Source organism: Notamacropus eugenii, chromosome 6 (genome assembly GCF_028372415.1).
Source record: "Notamacropus eugenii isolate mMacEug1 chromosome 6, mMacEug1.pri_v2, whole genome shotgun sequence".
Classification (NCBI taxonomy): domain Eukaryota; kingdom Metazoa; phylum Chordata; class Mammalia; order Diprotodontia; family Macropodidae; genus Notamacropus; species Notamacropus eugenii.
Window position 1 is genome coordinate 200468629 of NC_092877.1, and position 14000 is coordinate 200482628.

Genomic DNA, 14000 nt, shown 5'->3' on the forward strand with positions numbered 1-14000 from the left:
AAATAATTTTGGCAAGAAATGATGAAAGCCTGTATAAGAGTGATGCCTATGAGTGGAAATAAGGGAATACATATGGAAGATGTTGTGAAGATAAAAGTGAAGCAAAATGAGGAGTCAAGGACTAAGATTTTGAGCCAGGGTGAAAGGGTGGTTGGTTCTTCTTCCTTAGTTGGAAGAAAAAAATTAGGGAAAAAGATGAGTTCTGTTTGCTCGTGTTGAATTTGAGATATCTAATGGACATCTAATTTGAGATGCCCAAAAGGTGATGGGAAACTAGAGCTCAGGACAGAGATTAGATCAGGTTTTATAGGCATGGAAATCAACTGCAAAGAAAAGGGGAGGTCAGACTGGTAGGAGGAGAACTTTCTTCTGCTTAGAGGGCTGGATGGCAGAGTACTAAACTCTTCTCAATGCTTTTCCTTTATAAAGGTCAGAAATTGGATTTTCAGCTCACTCAATTTCTCATCTACAGCTCTGTTTGGTTTCAACTTCATATAACAAGATGCCCCAAGTTGGGTCCTCCCTGGTGTTCTCAGTCCATTTCCAATTTCTTTTGTGTATTATCTTCTCCCATTAGTCCAGGGAAGCTAGGTTCAGATCTAGAGTCAGGAAGACCTGAGTCCAAATGCCACCTCAGACACTTACCAGCTGTGTTACCTTGGGTAAGTCAATTAACACTGCTTCATTTTCCTCATCTGCAAAATGAACTGAAGGAGGAAATGGTAAACAACTCCACTATCTTTGTCAAGAAAACCTCAAATGAGATCAGAGAGAGTTGGACATGACTCAAACAACTGAACAGCAAAATTCCCCTGTTAGACTATAAACTCCTTGAGGACAGGTACTGGCTTTAAAAAAAAATTGTATCCATCACTTAGCACAGTGCCTGGCATATAATAGGTCCTTAATAAACATTTATTGAGGTGAATTGAATTGAACTAGGAGAAAGTTTCTTGAAAATCTAGAGAGGAAAGAATACACAAGAAACTTGCAGCCTTGAGGTCACATATGGCATTGTAGGTCCCTGGGTGTGGCCTTTTGACTGAATCCAAGTTTTACAGAACAAATCCTTTTATTAAGAGGATATGTTCTGTGAAGTTTGGATTCAGTCAAAAGGCCACACTTGGGGACCACATGTGGCCTTGAGGTCACAGGTTTCCTATCCCTGGATAGTATAACAGAAAGCATACTAGAATCAAAGGATCTAGATTCAACTCTTCACTCTGCCACATACTGTCTGTGTGACCTTGACTTAGTCATGTAGTTTCTCTAAATCTGTTTTCTTAGTTGTAAAATGAGAGGATTATATTGGATGTCCTCCATCATCCTTACTAGCTTTAAATGACTGTTTCTATGAGCCTAGATAAACTATGTTAAATAGTTTAAACTTTATCAATCAATTTGGTTTTCAAAACTTTCCAAATAATTCCTTAGGCTTCTTTTTGTGAATACAATAATCAAGGCATTTTATTTTTACTTTGTACTAAATATACTAATGTGAGATGTTTTATTATATTTTCGTACTTTAGTTGGAGGGAGAAAGGGCTAAAAGTAGATTGGTGTTATCCACAATTTCACGTAATTGCATTTGAGATTTTGAAATAAGAAAACTATTCTCTGAGCCAGTTTTTCTTTTCTTCAAATTGGATCCAAACGAAAAATTGTTTCACAGTTTCTGGTAAATGCATAAGTAGTTAATCAATAAACATTTATTAAATGCTTACTATGTGCCAGGCACTATTCTAAGTGCTGATTCTAAAAAGGTCAATGCACAGTAGGAGAGATTCCCCCAAAGGAAATTTGAAAGATTCATGTTGAATGGTATTTAAATTCAAAACAAAAAATGTTCTTTGTTGGGAGTGAAAACTCCTAGGTCAGAAAAGAGACATTCTAGATGTTCTTTTATCTTTTTTGTTTTACCTGAATCTATGATTTTATGTGTCTGAGGAACTTTTTGATCTGTAATATATAATTTTAAAGAGGAGCCTATGACATTGACATAGCTAGTTTTAGTCAGAGACAGGACTTGAACTCATGTCTTGTCGCCTTTATCCATTATACCAGTGGCTTTCAAAGTATGGTCCAGGTACCCACAGAGTGCCCCTCTTAGGGGATTTTCAAGGTAAAAATTATTTTTATAATAATAATACTAAGATATTTTAATTTCTAATATGATAAATAAACCCAAGTAAACAAAAGTTTTTAGAGCTTCCCAATAATTTTCAAGAGTGTAAAGCAGTTCTGAGACCAAAAAAATTTGGGAACCACTGAATGATACCTACACTTCCTCTCAAGAAGACATATCTCACAATCAGCTGTGAAGATTTAGCTATTCTCAGCGATACAACAATCCAAGACAAATCTGAAGGACTTATGATGAAAAATGCTTTACATCCCCAGAGAAAGAACTGATGGTGTCTGAATACAGATTGAACCACACTTTTTTCTTTTACGTTCTTTATTTTTCTTGACAATGTTTTGGTGTCTATGTTTTCTTTCACAATATGACTATTATGGATATGTTTTACATGACTACACGTGTATAACCTATATCGAATTGCTTGCCTTCTCGATAAGTGAGGGAAAGGGAGGAAGGGAAAGAATTTGGAACTCAAAGTTTTAAAAATGAATGTTAAAAATTGTTTTTACATGCAACTGGGGAAAAATAAAATACTGAATAAGAAAAGAAGCTTGATCTTGTATATACAATATATAAAAGATTGTAATATGTGTATTGTAATACATTATAATATATATTGTATAATACATATATATTCATCAAATAATACGTATTTCTTATTAGCTGATTTTATGCACAGTAATCTCAGATATTTTATAAAGATTATTTTCATGAGGAAGAAGAGGGGAAGAAGACCCATTTGGATGAAGAAATTCAGTAACCAACTTAAAATTTTAAAAGATAGTTAAAGAAGATGAAAGCAAGGACAAGAAATGGAGGATAAATATAAATAGATTGTATGGTCCTTGGTAAGGCTGTTGAAGCTCAAAATGACTGAGGCAGTTAATGAATCAAAATGAAACAAAAATAAGATTTTTTTTTAACTGTTAAAGGCAAAAAGATGTACAAAAAAAGGAGTAGGACCAATGCTCAGGGATGATAATAATGGACAAAGAAGAAAAGTTAGAACTACTAAGTTCTAATTTTGTTTGTGGTTTGAGTGTTATTTTTTTCTGCCAAGAGAAATTATCTTCACATTGAACAGGATAAAACAAACATGGCTAAAAATGACTTCCCAAGCCAAATGTGGTGGCCAACACCTGTAATCCCAGCCACGAGGGATGCCGAGGCTGGCATATTGCTTATGCTTGGTATTTCTAAGCTGCAGTGTGCTAAACTTGTTTGGTGTCCGATTAAAACTTGGCATCAGTAGGATGATCCTCTGGGAGCGGTGGGCCACCAAGTTGATGAAGAAGCCTGAGCTGCCCCAGGTTGAAAACAGCAGATTAAAGCTTCTGTGTGGATCAGCAGTCAGATCAGATCTATGAGTAGGCCCTGAACTTCTATTCTGGGTGAAATAGGGAAGTCCAGTCTTTAAAAACAACAACAAAGCATGAAAACAAACAAAAATAATTCTAGGGGAATCGTTCCCTGATTCCCAGATGCTAGAGCTTTCTTTGCCAAGGTTACCTTGTATTTGATTTGGAGATTTATGCTTATATACACGCTGTCTCCACCAATAAATTTTAAATGTATTTTTTCTCCCTGTATTTGTTTGTGAAGTTTTTTGCCCTAATACATGATCAATTTTTGTGAAAGTGCTATAGACAACTGAGAAAGAGGTATATTTCTTTCTATTCCCATTAAGTTTTCTCCAGAGGTCTATCATATCCAAAGGCTATAAAGCTTCTTGAGTGCAGGATTGTTTTGGTTTTGTCTTTGGATTCTTAGTGCCTAGCATACTCTCAGGCCCAGAGCAGGAACTTAAATAAAAGATTGTTTGATTGATTTGTAAGACAGCACCTAGCTATCCAGCTCAAGTTACTGGAACCAGCTGAACTCTATCTGAGGGTACCAAAAGACCTGGCCGATGTGATTATTGAACTACTCTAATGTATCTTGAAAAGACTGGAGAACTGGAGAGGGTGCTAGAGGACAGGAGGCAGGTGAATAAATGTGGACCTGATATTCAGAAAAGGGAAGAGGGTGGAGTAGGCACAATATAGTATGATGAACTTTGATTTCTGGCAAAATTCTAGAACATATATTTTTAATAAGTTGTGTTTGAGCACTTAGAAAGGGAAGTGGTTATCATTAATAGACTTTTAAAATTTTCATTCACACTGATGTGAACAAAAATATGTTTTATCAGCCTTACCTCATTTCATTTTTTGACAGGGGTATTGATTAGAAGGTGGGAGAATGCCACAGACATACACTATCCAAAATGCAGTCAAAATATCTTTGACAAAATCCTTCTAGCTATTATTACAGATAAGATTGAAAGATGTATGCTAAATGACACTATATAATTAGCTGAATTTGGAACTGGTTTGATGTATTACCAATGGTTTCTATGTCAGACTGGAGTGGTATCTATAGAGGAGTATTCCAGGGGTCTTTCCTTGGCCCAGTGATGTTCAACATTTTTTCTCAATGGCATATTTCTAAAGTTGACAGATGATATGAAGCAGAAATGATAGATAAGATATTGGAGTAGAGTTTCAAGTCAATAGGCTTGAATGAAAGATCAATTCTAATATGAGGAAATTAAGTAGGGAAAAATATAACATAACTTATACATCACTAAGGTAAAAAAAAATCAACTTCACAGTCATAGCATTTATGGTCTAATGTACATTATAGTTATCTGGGGGAGCTAGGTGGTGCAATGGATAGAGTGCCGGGCCTAGAGTCAGGAAAACTCATTCATCTTTGTGAGTTCAAATCTGGTTTTACTTGCTGTGTGACCCTGAGAAAGTCATCTAACCCTGTTTGCCTCTGTTTCCTAATCTGTAAAATGGACTAGAGAAGGAAATGGCAAGCCACTCCAATATCTTTGCCAAGAAAATTCAAATATGGTCACAAAAAGTCAGTCATGACAGAAATGACTGAACAACAACAAAATAAGGAAAATGTAATATAACTTAAATGTCGTTGGGGTAAAATAAATAAATAAACTTCACAGGCACAGCACTTATATTCTAACATATATTATACTTGTTTTTGGACATATCTTATACCCTCTCTATTAGGATGAAAATTTCTTGGAGATAAGAACTTTATCTTGTTTTTCTTTTTTATCTCTAGTATTTAGCATAGTGAATTATAAATAATATGTGCTTCATAAATGTTTGAATTTAATTGAATTAATGAACAAAACTGACTTTTCCTGACCTAAGATGATGATCATTCTCATTCTATTGCTTAAAAATTGAACATTTATTCAAGATAAGTAAAATAAAGTAGTTTTCTATTTAATGACTTCTAAAAAAGACACATGATTGAACTCAGGATGGATGATTGGAAAAAGTATGCATGGTGAATCTTATAACAAGTCATTCTATACTTTATGAAACCTGGAAAGACTTAAATGAACTGATGCTGAATGCAGTGAGTGGAACCAGGAGAACACTATACATAGTAACAGCCACAATGTGCGAGGATTGTTTTTGATAGACTTAGTCCTTCACAGCAGTGCAAGGACCTAAAACATTCCCAGAGGACTCTTGATGCAAAATGCCATCCACATCCAGAGAAAGAACTATGGAATCAGGATGCAAAATGAAGCAGACTATTTTCTCTTTTTTTATGTTTTGTTTTTCTCATGATTTCTCCTATTTGTTTTAATTCTTCTATGCAACATGACTAATGTGAAAATGTGTTTTATAGGAATGTATGTGTAGAGCCCATATAAGATTGCATGCCATCTTGAGGAGTGAGTATGGAGGGAAGGAGAGAAAATTTGGAACTTATGGGAGTGATTGTTGAATAATACTGATATCAACATTTTTGAGCTCTGGGAAACATGCAGCTGGTCTCAGAAGAAATAGACTAAACCAGCATCCTATCGTCCTTCATTTTGTATTTGTACTAAACCACAGATTGACATTACTGAAATTGATCTAGATAGATCAACCTAGGAGAAAGCAGCTTAGGAGCCCAAGCAGCAAACATAACACAGTTACAACTCATCCCTTGTGAAAACAAATGGCTCCCCACAGCTAGTTCAGATATTTCTACCTTCTCTCATTCTAATTAGATGTCACAATGCAAAGAAATGCAAAATGCTTGCAAACCAAAATGGAATTTTTGTATTTTTCCCTTGGCTATATCCTCAATATGCATTTTAGCTCTCCTTTTTCTCTACTACAGGTATTTTTCTTAATACTCATAGGTATGTTGGAAACACATAAACATAGCTTATGTGAATTATTTGAATGGCTTGATGATGACATTAACTTGTTCTGATTTCATTTGACCATTTTTCCATCATCAGTTATTAATTAGAGGAAAAGACTGCTATTAAAATGAATAAAAAGTTTTTTCTTTCTCTATCCTTACTCCTCAAACTTAAAAATGATCTTTCTAGTTTAGAAAAAGTTAACAGCCTCAGGTTCTAAAAATTCTCTGTTAGAAAAAAAATTTGTTTTTACAAGATAGCATTTTAAAAAATAGCATGACATTTATAAAATACATCTGTTAAATACCAAATTCTTCAAAGCACATGTTATTGCTGCTTTTAATTGTCCAACCATGATTTAAAGACCTTTGAGAGTACAATTACAGGAAGCCAAATTAACCTGGGTAGAAAACAAATCAATAAAGTTAGATGCTTGGTGTCATATAGACTAATCTAAAAATTGCTAAACTAATTTTTTTTTCATTTTTTTTGCTGATAATTTTGCTAGAGTAGAAGTAGCTTCACAGTACTCTGGAGCAATTTTCTTTCTGTGTGTTAAATGAGGATCAAATGAGATAACATATATAAAGTGCTTTGAAAACCCAGAAAGTGATAAATTAATATTATTGAATATCAATGAGCTAACTTGATTTTGAATTTGAGATTCTACATCAGGATTAGTGAACTCTCATTTATTCAGAATGGTTTAGGGAAGGATGGCTCTGATTAATTTAATATTGAAGTATGAAGCAACCCTAAAATACACTGACTACAATTTAATTTTTACACTTAAATTTTGTGAAATTCAAATACATGTAGGTTAGATTTGTCACAAATATAGTTGTAATTTATAAATTACATATGGTCTAGTCTGGCCATATACCTATGTACTATAATGCATTTGTGTACACAGAAAGCATACTATATTATCATAATGTATAATAATGTAGCATATGTGTGTGTTGTAAATTATTTTTGTTATACAATGTTCCAAAAGTCTTAGTGCAATTTAAACTTTAATAAGCTGACAACTGCACTAAGACATTTGGAACATACTGTGTTATACGCATATGCATGTTTTTATAGATACGTTTGTGCTAAATGCCAGACCGGATGAATCAAAAGCTGAAATTAAGGTATCTCAGATATGTAAATGATACCATTCTGATGACAGAAAGTGAAGGAGATTAAGCCTCTTGATGAGGGTGACACAGGAGAGTGTAAAAGCTGGCTAGAAGCTTGACATTAAAAAGAAAACCTCTAAGATATTGGCAACTGGTCCCATCATTTCCTGGCAAATAAGGGAAAAGAAACGGAACTCGTGTCAGGTTTTGTATTCTTGGGCTCAAATATCACTGCAATCAGTAACTGCAGTCTGAAATTAAAGTACACTTTCTCCCTAGAAGGAAAGCTATGGCAAATCTAGACAGCGTGCTAGAAAGCAGAGACATCATCTTGCTGACAAAGGTCCATGTAGTCAAAGCTATGACTTTTTCAGTAGCAACGTGTGGCTGTGAGTTAGGCTATAGGGAAAACTGAGCGCCACAGAACTTATGCTTTTAAATTGTGTTGCTGGAGAAGACTTTGGAGAATCCTTTGGACAGCAAGGAGATCAAATCAGTCAATACTCAAAGAAATTAATTCACTTTGTTCACTGGAAGATCAAATACTGAAGCTGAAGTTTAAATACTTTGGCCACATAACGAGAAGATGGAACTCATTGGGAAAGCCTCTGGTGTTGGGAAAGATTGAAGGCAAAAGGCAAATGGAATGGTAGAAGATGAGATGGATAGATAGTGTCATGTAAACAGTGAACGTGAGCTTGGAGAGACTTTGAGAGTGAAGGACATGAAGAAGGATAGAAAGGCCTGGTGTGCTATGGTCCATGGGGTCACAAGGAGTTGAACACGACTGAAAGGCTGAACAACACATTCTGTTTGCCATAAACTCTTGTTTATCATATCTGACCATGAGCCCCATTGTAGAGCAAGCACTTATTACAAGGATGTAGATCTACCATTAGTCAACTCCCCTCCCCCAACATTTCTTAAGCACAAATACAAGTACTTAAAATCTCACGAAATATGACTTGCTTTACAAAGCAGGGGTTAGACTTGGCCCCCAGTACTTACATCCTAAAGGGGTTCCACAAACTGCTTTCTTTCATAGACTGGAGGTAAGAAATAGCACTTGCCTGGCTTCTGAGGAAAAGTAACTAAGCAACCAACATGGGGTGCCAAGGCGTTGGCTGGGCTCTTGCATTCATGACTCAGTCCTAGGCACATCAGGCCAGAGTCCACTGCAAAAGCGTGACTGCATTTCCTTTTGGAAAGCCCACAACAGCTATTTGTGCTTTCATACTATAAGCCATAACAAGTCGTTTTGTTTAAACATACTTTCCCAGTGTGTAATCAGTCTCATCAGTGATTTGCCTTTCACCCAGAGGCACCCGCAGGCCATCAGGAAATGCTGTCACGGAGCAAAGCCTCAAATGCAATATGGAGGTTTTCATCCCTATTTTTTTGTTGTTCTTTATTGTTTCGGAATTTTCCAGTTTCCAAATATTCAGTGTATGTGAAGCAAAAAAGGAAAAAGAAACCCCCTTGCCAAAAACCCCCCAAAAACCCAAACCCTTTTCCATGCAATTTTCTATTTGAATGGGAAGAATGGTCCACATGGAAGGAAAAATATTCTTTCAGCACAGTCTGCAGAGGGACAGGATTTTGCATAATGAGCCCAGCTGTTTAGCACCTGGATGGCAGTCCCAGACTGGCATGAAGAGACATTGTGTAGGCAGAAACGGCTGAAGGGAAAGCTAACAGTTTTTAAAGCTCTCTCCTCCCTAAACATCAAAGCTTCCCCACATTAAGTATTTGTTATCTTGCTGGTAGCCCAGGAACCGGAGAGGAAGGAAGGGGAAAAGAAATTATTGTGGATCAAGTCATTTTGTCCTTACCTCGGCTACAACCCAGTCAGTGGTAGCTCCTTTTGGTCGGCTCCCTTGCCTGAAATGAGAGGACAGCAGCCAGTGCAGGGGTTTACTGCTTTATTGGATTACTCCTAACTATGTCTTTAGTAATTAGACAGGTCTTCTCTTGCCAGAGGGAGCTATAAATACAGTATCACTAAAGGAACAGCCATCCACAAAAGATAAGAACTGAAGCACCTCAGCTATGGAAGCCTTTTAAGGCATCTGAATTAAGACAGCTCAGACTTTCCAATGACAGGGGGCTGCCAGGCTCCCCTTTTGGTCAGTTCAGTCCAAGGACACACTTGTCCTATGTAAATAACTCAGCAAGCAAAGTGGAGGGGGGATATTGGGGAAGGGGGAGAATTTCAGCTTTATCAAGCCTATGACAGACTGTTAGATTGCCACAACTGTGGTGTGTCAGGAACATATTACAGGTTTGGAGGGCCAGGGATAACTTCAGAAGTCAGCCCTTTAGAGGTAGCTTGGAACTGGAAGTACCTTTGACTCAGTCACCCTAAAACACTTGTGGCATCAGTGAGGGCTCTTCCATCATCTTCTAGTGGTGAGCTTTCAAGTCCTGTTCTTGAAACTATTACCCCACAAGACTTTCTTTAATCCTCATGAGAAGATTCACATCGTGAAAATCTTGGCATCACACCCTTGGATAGCCTGTGGGGGGAGTGGGGGCAGTAATAATGAACAACAAGTATGTTTGTAATTCCTGAGCTCCACGTATGTAAGTCAATGTAGAAGACCTTGTGTATTGCTGTTAAGCCTAAGCTAGAAACAGGTGAAATGGAAGAAAAGGAAAGGGAGAGAGAAAGGCTTTCAGAGAAAGGAATGGAAGGAGAAAGAGAAAAAGGAAGGACAAAATAAAAATGAGCATGTGGTAGGAGTGGTGGAATGCTAATAGGGTGCCTCTCAGTCAATAGATAAGCACTTATTAAAAGCTGACTACATCCTTCACCTCAGGGCCAGAAATTATCTAACCATGACTACAATTTAACTTACTGCAAGACATTACATCAGTCCAGATATTATTTAAAGAGTGACTTTTTGTGATCATTTACTTTTATTTCATGCTTCCCTTTGATGCCTCATGGTGTTAAGGAGGTAAGACTGGGTTCTTTTGGGTTATAGCAGCTGAATACATGCTGTAGAACAGAGGTATTAAACACACTGTGGTCTGCAACATGGGAGTCCTGCCTGAACCAAATTAAAATATAATTGGGAAATATTTAATGAAATAAATATATTACATATATGTATATATATACATATTTATAAAAAATAAAATAAATAAAAATACAATAGAACATTGACTTTTAAAGTCAATATATTGATGTATGGATTAGTGGTCCCCCTTTCTATTTGAGTTTAACACATCTGCTCTAGAAGGTCCTATAAAGCTAAAAAATCTTCATAAGATCATGAACCTAGGGCTGGGAGGGTTCTCAGAGGCTACCAGCTTCCAACTCCCTCTTTTTCTAGGGTAGAAAACTGAAGCACAAAGAAGTTGTGACTTGCCCAGGTTGACACAGTTAATATGTATCTGAGGAAGAATTCAAACTCAAGTCTTTCTGACTCCAAGAATTTAGACAAAAAAAAAAAAAAATTCCCAGTACTGTCATGTGTCTGAGAATCATGGAATGCCAATTTCAAAAGAATTAAAATTAAAGGTTACTGAAAGAAAAACGGAAAGATGATTATCACCGTAAGTAGGCTTCTCTATCTACTCTAATACATCACCTTTGATAATGGGAATAATGCATTGCCTTGTCCATAATAGGAACTTAAATGCTTGGTGAATTGAATTGAGAACCGTAGAAGAGCTGCTGATAGGCTGTCATCTAAAGAGTAGTTTAGTTGGAGATCCTGGAAATGCTGAAGTAAGCATTTGACCCCAATAGCTAATCATAAACAACTCTGATTATTTAATTTTGAAAAGTGCACTCACATAAAGCATTTCACAATACTTATTTCAGAAGACAGGAGACTAAAAGGATAGAAGATAATAGGCATGAAAGAGTTGCCCATTGACTATATACGTCACAACAACTATAATAGTACCACTTTCCATGTGTCTAACAAGAATTTTCATGCCCTTTCCAAAAAGCATGGTAATTTTTGCCTATTTCATTTGAATTTGAATACATTTCTAAAGCTCATACAAATTAGTGATGGATCTGAGTTCTACTTCTCAATCCAACCGAAGGTATAATTTCCCCCAAATTTTGAAAGAGCATAAGAGAAAAAGGGAAGTTAAATGACTTTGGACTTCTCTAAGATTATACATTAAGGCACTGGCTGAGTTAAGTAAGATGAGCTGTGCCTTAAGTCCCCAGGATTATCATTAACTCATACCACATCTAATGCTGTTGCTACCCAACAGTGTTATGGAGTGGAAAATTTCATGCACTCATGGAGCTGGGCTAGGTTTTTTGCCAGGGAAATTTTCCTTTCATTCCTCTCTAGACTGCTCTCTGAACTTTCTCTACTGTGCCTGAGAAGCCTTTTCATCCTGAATGCTCATTCCAGGCCTGGAATTCATACAACATAAGTACCCTCCCTTCCTCTGACCTCTCTCTCTGATAGGATGGCTCCTCCTAGAACTTCTATTTAAGGAGGGTGCCCAAGCCAGCCACGTCTCATTTCTCTCCAAATTGTACTCTGGATTTTCTCTACCATGCCCCAGAAAACTTTTCATTTTGGAAGATGAGGAAAGAGGACCAGAGGTTAAAACACTTATCTAAGGTTGTACAAATAGTGAGTGGCAGATCTGGGATTTGAACCCAGATTCCCTCACTAAAACTCAGAGTTCTTTCTACTAAAATTTATTGCCTCATCAATACAATCCACCTAAGAGTTAAGGAGTGCTCCTTTAAGTGTGGTCATATGACACAAGTCATTTTCCTTCCCATATGGGTGGGAAGATGAAGAGATGAGGGTTGGAATGGAAGTCATATCCATCTAGGTGAGAGGACACTATGCCCTAAAACAATGGTGTCAAACTCAAATAGAAATGAATCTTGTAGCTTGACTTGGAAAATCACAAATTAACATTATCTATATTGGATTGTATTTTTATTTATTTTGTTATATATGTCCCATTTGCACTTTTATCTGACTCCAGAAGTACTGGAGAATTTTCCTGGCAGAGGGAAGTTTGATATCATTTCCCTAAAAGATAGGTAATGATCATTTTCACAATGAGTTCAATAATTTTTATAGCACTGACCAGTCAGTGTGGCCAATGCATGAAATATTTACTATTTACTATGTACCAGGCACTGTTCCAGGTTCTGGGACTATAATATATATATATGTATGTATATATATATATACATATATATATACATATATATATATACACATATATATACACATATATATATAAATTAATATTTATTAAGCACCTGCTACGTGCCAGGCATTGTGCAAAAACAAAAACTAAACATTGCCTATCCTTAAGAAGTTTTCACTTACTCAAAGGGAAACAGTATGTACACAAAGAAGTATGTGAGAAACATGGGCACATAGGTAATTTCTTTGGTGGTGGTGGTGATGGTAAGAACAACAGGAAGTCTACTCTTCAAAAAGCTTACAATCTATTGGTATTTATTTTAATTTTTTTTAAATTCTGAACTTAAACACCAAGTACAATTATCACTTCCATTTACCCAGTAGAATAGAAGAGTATAATTTATAATTTATATAATTATATAATATGAAACCATGACTCTATTAGGTACGGTTTACTTCTCTTTTTAAATATATAGTAAACAAAGCTCTCCTGCTTATCTAAAATTTCTTCTGGTTTTCTTTCTGTTCTATTTTGTACACTAAAAAATACAGGGAAGAATGCTTAAATGACCCTCTTTTCTTGTCTTTGTTTATGGCAACTCTATGCTTAGCCCCCTGTTGCTTCTGCTCCAGAAGAAAAAAAAACAAACTCTAAAACTCTTGCAACAAATATGCATAATCAAGAGAAATAAATTCCTGCACTGGTTGACTTTGAAAATTCAACTTTTATAAGTACAAAGATATATTGGGGATCACTTTGGAATGATGTGGGAGGAGAGACGAATATGGGAAGCCATTTTAGTACAGTGTGCAGACTAACTCTGAATTGTGGAATCTTAGGCTCAATGGCTAGCCAGAGAAGGAAACATGATGGAATGAGCACTGGATGCTGAGTCAGAAGACCGGACTTCAAGTCCCAGCCCTGAGACTCAATAGCTCTGTGACAGTGGTCAAATCACTTCAACCTTATCAAGCTCAGGTAAGTAGAGAGACACTTTTAGGTTTGTGCCATTATTGCTTATTAAGCATTTATTAAGTATTTCATTAAGTAATTTTATTAAGTACATTTATTAAGTGCCAGTCATTCTGCTATATGCCAAGGGTGCAAAGAAAGATATAAGCAGTCCTTGCCCTCAAGGAGCTTAACTTGTAATAGAAAAGATACCCAGTCTGGGGAATGTTAAATCTGGAGATTTAGAAACATAGCTGATAGAGAAATGAAGGATGGGCCCCTTTCCCAAATGTGTATGTGTTCATCCTTCATTTTTGAAGAAGACCATGCCATCAGAGAAATGATGACATGACTTGCACTTGACTTTGTTTGGAGTGAGGGAGGGCTCTGCAGGTCACCAGCCTCACTTTCT

The 14000-nt window shown here is 36.3% G+C and overlaps 1 protein-coding gene across 1 annotated transcript in view; it reads right to left on the reverse strand.

Moving 5' to 3' along the window:
• FHL2 (four and a half LIM domains 2) overlaps window positions 1-9408 on the reverse strand; it is a 111335-nt gene extending 101927 nt beyond the window's left edge. Inside the window, exon 1 of the mRNA XM_072621762.1 lies at window positions 9319-9408. The gene's annotated coding sequence lies outside the window, so the exon portion shown is untranslated. The remainder of the gene's footprint in view (window positions 1-9318) is intronic.
• Window positions 9409-14000: the final 4592 nt, after the last annotated feature.